Here is a 6033-nt window from a genome sequence, read left to right as displayed (position 1 = left end):
GCGAGCCGCCCGCCCGGCGGGGTAAGCTGCGAGCGCTCCGAGCGTCGGACCCGGGGCCACCGGCGCTGCCCTCCCGCCGCCGCCCTCGGTGCCTCCTCTGGGCGGCCCCGCCCCCGTTCCCATCCCCCTCGCGCTCACCTCCCGGCTGTGCCGCGCGCGAGGCGGAGCAAGTCGCCCGCCGCCGCCGCCGCCGCCGCGGCGCTGAGGGGCGAGAGCCTGCACCCTCGCCGCCGCTGACAGGGGGACCGCCGCGGGCTGTGCTCGCCGCCGGGAGGCCCCGCCGTGCCTTTCCCGGACGCAAACCCACCGCGGGCGTCGGAGCGCAGCGAGGTGCTCTGGGATCGCGGGCGGCGCCGGCGGGCGGCGCGGTCCTCACAGGAGACCCCGGGGACTGGGGCTTGACCCGGGGGTGCAGCGAGACCCCCCTCAGAGCGGCAGGTGAGAGACCGCGGGAGCCCGGGAAAGGAAGGTCGCTTCAGTGACAGGGGCGTTCGCCTCCGACGCCCGGGCTCCAGGGAGAGGGGCGGAGGTGAGCGGGGAGGCAGCGAAATGGGCAGCGGAGTGCCTCCGGTGTGGAGGGCGTGGGGAAGGTTGGTTCCCAATGTGGCCCTCGGGGTGGCTTCGGATGAGTCCGGGATCGGTCACTTCGGTGTCACCGAAGGTGTCATGGAATTTGGTACCGAGAGAATCTCCGGATGACGGGGACCCGGGAGGAGATGCCAGGCAGATTGCTAAACGTGGCAGGGAAGGTGGTGCAGAACGAGTTGCAAAATGTGCCCCCAGAATGCAGCATAAAAGTAGTTGTGAAATGTGCCAGGTAAGGTACAGGGTGGGTTGGCCTGTATGGCGTTGAAATTCACAGCAGAAGTGTTCTTTAGTGTTATCGTTAATTCCTCTGGGAAAGGAGGCGTAGTCTAAGAAGAGATTAATAAGGCTCATGGCTAGATATTTTATCACAGGAAATCGAGAGGAGCTATGATATGCTATTTTTTTGAGATAGTGTGAGTGCCCACGTGAAAGAAACAAGCAAATTGTGTCTAGTTGTGAGATGGGAAAGAAAAAATAGAGCTAAGATAATTCCGGTTTGCCGTCAGCGTGTAGAGCACTGATACAATTGCAGCCTGTGTTCTATTCCAGGTGTAGGATGTTTAAAATGGTTTTCACCAAACATAAACAATGATAATTAATATTAGGAAGATTTGGGTGTCTTTCGCCGTCTTCTCTCCTCCCCTCCAGGAAAAGAAAAAAGAAAAAAATACAAAAGACACACCAAAAAAAACGCACCCCACATCTTGACCATAATTCTGAGTTCAAGATCATTAGGCAAAGGGACATTTTTTCCTAGGTGCCCCTTTCTTCATTTTTATATGAGTGAAAATTTCTGGAATGAGAAAAACAAAACAATATGGTGAACAAAAGGGATAAATTTTCAGGCATTTTGAGGGTTGGAGCCAAAAGCTATTGCAATGGTTAATTGCAGTGAATGACAGTAGTGAAATATTCTTGATTGTTGGGGTAGCAAAATAGGAAAAAGAAATTGAATACAGTAAAGGTGGCATAAAAAGCAACAACATGGATACTGTCAGTGGAGTGCTTCTTTCAGCCTTTCCCAGGTAGATCATCTTAGGAATGTGAGCACAGAAATATTAAACATTCTCATCCCCCCTCCATACATACATGTGTGTGTGTGTATATATACATATAAATATAATTACACATGCTGCAAAACATTGTGACTTCCATTTAAGAAGAACATCTGTGTTTTGAGAGGATTGTCAGAACATAGCTGGAATTTCAGAAGTAACAAAAGACAGCTCCGTGAGCTATTTAATGTAACTTATATACATTCAGTGAGTGTCTGTATACTATGAAACAAGCAGAAATAGCTGCATGTGTTCATTAGGGTATAGTTAATTATTGATGAGATTTTAGTGCCTTCTGTTGTAGTTCTTGCAGAGAAATGGAGTTATTTGCCTGAATGTTGTTCTTAGAAGAACATTTGCCAGATAATCTGAAAATTCATACTGACTGGCTTCCTCCTGAATCCAGTTTCAGCCATTGAGGGATTGTTTGCTTCAAAGACAAAACTGATTTTGCTTCATGATTAATTTTGGGTTTTAGTCATTTCTGTTGATGTGTTCCTCACTTTGGGGGTTAGTGGGGGCTAAAGCATGAGGAGAGGGCCTGAGGAGAATAAAGAGCAATTCTGTTGGATCTTCCTGTTTTGTTCTGACTGTAAGCCATATGTACTGCCACCCCCTACTGTCTGTAGGAAGAGGTGTTACAGAGCCCCATTCTTTTCTTGTTATCACTGCCCCCTTGTGTAAGGGAAGAAATTGAGAGTTGTACTTTGGGAAACCGCTCTCCTCAGGTTGTTCTGGATAGAGTGGTTATGGAGATTTATAATCACCTATTCAGAGTCTCAGGGCTTTAAACTTACTGTCAGTCAGGCTTCAGATTTAATATCTGTTTTTAATAGTATCTAATTGTTGTCAGTAATTTAGATTGCTAAGAATGTTTTCAGTATGTGTGAGAATATGGTGCTACTAGTAGTGCTGCTAATAATGCCATAGTCTTACATGGCACCTACTCTGTACCAGTCCTGCTATGCAGGTTTTAATTGGTTCCAGCACCCTACGAGGTGTGTACTGTTATTTCCGTTTTACAAATGAGAAACTGAAGCACTGAGATGTTAAATATCTTGCACAGGTTTATTTAGCGAGCAAGTGGAAGAGCTGAGTCTCAATTCAGGAACTCTGGCTGCACACTCTGTGCTCTTCATAAGTGTACTCTATTGCCCTCTCAACCAAATTAGTGTTGACACACATCGTTAAAATGCAGGTGCCCATCATATAAAAGCAAATATATAGATGTTGATAAGCCCAGGTAGGTAGTAAGACACATAGATATTAAGCCTACAAATACACCAAAGAATACTTACAGTTATAACTGTAACTTATTCAGTTACAAATACACCAAATACACCAAAAAATACTTACGTTACTTATAACTGTACAAAAATACTTGGTTATTTAAAGTATGAATATTTCTCTTTAGAAATTTATTTTTGTAGTTTTATTTCTGAGATTATGAGTAGAGGAGTATCAATACTTTTCATGTGGTTAAGGAAATATTTATGATGGGGATTTTGATTTTGGGGGGACCTTTGGAGGTTGAAAGTTTTACTTTCAAGTAGTTTGGTATGTGTGTGTGTGTGTGTGTGTGTGTGTGTGCACATAGTGTTCAGTAAAGGTTTACTGGTGCTTTTAAAGAAATAGTGTAGAGATCTCTGTGTAGAGCTATAAAAATAATTTTCTATAGAGAAATGATCTATTTTTCCTATCTGCTTACATTTTTATGATCCTATTTAAAAAAGAATTAACAAAAATGGGTCAGATGCATATGTACTTTTTATCTTTTTCTTTAACAAATATTTGCTCAGGTTTTTCTTGCACTTACTGTTTTATAGATATTGACTACATATGAAATAATACTTATAAAATGTATAAAATTTATAAAGTATAAAAGAATAATCATGCAGCCAACATCTATATACCTTCCACACGGTTTAAGAAATGAATATCACCTCCTATATTCAAGTTATTTTCTTCTTTTAGTCAAACTTTCTACCATTCCGTGAATCACATATCAGGTAGTCAAACACTTCCTTCATTTTTATATACATTGTTTGATAAGACAATTCAATATAATCTACTGATTAAGACTGAGACTAATTCATGTATGTTTATATACTTTAGTGTATTTAATAAATTGTCATAGAGTCAAGTCCTGCTCTTTATAGTGGTCAATGGCTCATTTTAGCATACTTGAAAAACCTCATTTTGTGTTTGCATCTTTATCATAAGGTTTTATTAAGATGATTAAACATTAGTAGATTATTTCCCTCTTCCATCATTGATTCTTAACTGTCCTGTGCAAGCTCTCTAGCCCCCCCCCCCACTTCCTCATTAAGGCCTTTGTTCTTTTAGTATTTTCTGAATGACTCTGTATGCATTGTTTTGAATGGAGAAGGAAGTAAGCCTGGAAAAGAGTATACTGAACCAGTGTTTCCAAAAGGGGAGTTTTAAGGTAGTCGATACTAATTAGATTTAAGGAAGAACAAGTATGATTAAAAGAATGCGTCAAAATTCTCTCCTTGTCATATTTCTTCCTCTTAGAATTAAAATTGAATCTCTGGGATATACTGATTGGGCACACTCATTGAATTATGTTGGATTGTACTTATACAAGGGCTTCCCAGGTGGCTCAGTGGTAAAGAATCCACCTGCTGATGCAGGAGATGCAGGTTCAATGGCTGGGTTGGGAAGATACCCTGGAGGAGGAAATGGCAACCCACTCCAGTATTTTTGCCTGGAAAAATCCCATGGTAAGGGTAACCTGGCGGGGCTACAGTCCATGGAGTTGCAAAGAGTCTAAAAGAGTCTATGTGACTAAGCGAGTGAGCACGCAAACGTGCTTATACAGGATCACCAGTGTTTTCTGTCATATTTGTACTGTTGGTACCCAGATTTTATTTCAAGGAACTAGAACAAACAATTGCAGATGGTTGTTTACTTTTCTAGTACTAGTCTGATCAAGGTAACATATTATAAAATAGTTTGAAAATTAGTTTAATTGTTTGGAATTTTTTTTCTCAACATTGTATCTGCTCGGTGCCTATGGTTATCGAATACTGTTGTCATTCGGAAGGAAGACACTGTAAATAAATAGTTTTGTCTTTGTTATAATACCATGAAACACCACTGGGTTTATTTGAATAGCATCTTTTGCAGTAATTTGTATTAGATTATGATTGTTTATGACTTAAAAAATGAGTCAAGGAGCTGTGTGTGTGGTGATTGAGACTACATCATGACCTTGATGAGTCTCTAAAGATTGATGGAGAGAAGTAGGTTACAAGAAGACCTTAAAGACTTAATGCTGTGTTTCCCCACCCAGTGGTCCTTTTTCTTCCTTTTAGAGGATATTTTTACCTTAAGTATTTCAGATTTAAGATAATATTAGATGGAGAATATGATATTTGGGCCTGGGTTTTAGAAGGCTAAAGCAGGTTGAGGATGTAATCAGAGAAAAAAGTTTCTGGTGGGGATCTTTCATGTTCTAGAAAGCTCTAAGTAAATAATTGTAATTCCATAATTTTTTTTCTGGAAGAACATTTCTTTTTTTAGGTCCATTTATTTTGTTTACAAAATCTTTATAAGTCATTGAAAGCTGTGTTTGTGGATGTTCTAAGTATTAGGTAAGTTGCTTTTCTGTGAGCCACACATTACCACAGTATCTTACGTTCAGCTTCTGTTTGTTCTTGAATAATTAAGGGTAAACATGACTAAGAGGCAAAGAGTTAATTTGATGTTAGTAATTGCTCACCTTCTTTATCCCTTCCTTCCCCATGATACTAATTTCTGCCTTTATTGAGTGCATGATATATTCCACCTCTCAAATGTCTTTCTTTTGATTAGAACTTGCAAGATTCTGATGTCAGTTATTTAAACTGAGTAGTTGCATTATAGTAAATAATCTTGTTGGTATGTTTCTTAAAAAATTTAATTGCCGTGGCGGTGTTTTATCTGACAGACTCGTCTTGTGCCTCCTTACGACACCCGTATTACGTTAACTCTGAAGAAGTTTTTGACAAAATGTATTACTCGATTCTACCTTTTTTTTTCACCCTCAGAAGAGGTATCTCAAGTGGAAAGGTCTGGAGCACAGCATGTAAGAACATTCTTCCCTGTTTGGTCTCAGTCTCTCATATACATATTTTGTATACATATAACAAAGTCATTGTTATATGAAAAAACCATTGTTTTTCCAGGTAATCATGCGTATTTCTTTATGTGTAATACCATGCTTACATTATAATATATGATCATGTCAGATGACATATCTGATCTGATAGAGGGACAACATGAAGAAATATGGCACCAGTTTGTTTTTTTTTTATCGCCATGGAAACTCTTTTTCCCTTCCTTAGGATCTAGCCTTATAAATGGATTAGTTATTAAATTTGGAAAT

General features: G+C 40.4%; 1 protein-coding gene across 6 annotated transcripts in view; it reads left to right on the top strand.

Annotated features, from left to right (window-relative positions):
- The first annotated feature begins 350 nt into the window (after window positions 1-350).
- The window catches only part of TANC2 (tetratricopeptide repeat, ankyrin repeat and coiled-coil containing 2), a 361529-nt gene continuing 355846 nt past the window's right edge, over window positions 351-6033 (top strand). For all 6 annotated transcript variants that reach the window (XM_070479550.1, XM_070479549.1, XM_070479548.1 and 3 more), the window contains exon 1: window positions 351-438. The gene's annotated coding sequence lies outside the window, so the exon portion shown is untranslated. The remainder of the gene's footprint in view (window positions 439-6033) is intronic.

This window comes from Odocoileus virginianus, chromosome 17 (assembly GCF_023699985.2).
Source record: "Odocoileus virginianus isolate 20LAN1187 ecotype Illinois chromosome 17, Ovbor_1.2, whole genome shotgun sequence".
NCBI classification, from domain to species: Eukaryota; Metazoa; Chordata; class Mammalia; order Artiodactyla; family Cervidae; genus Odocoileus; species Odocoileus virginianus.
The sequence above is the reverse complement of the archived record's forward strand: the minus strand, read 5'-3'. Positions and strand labels throughout refer to the sequence as shown.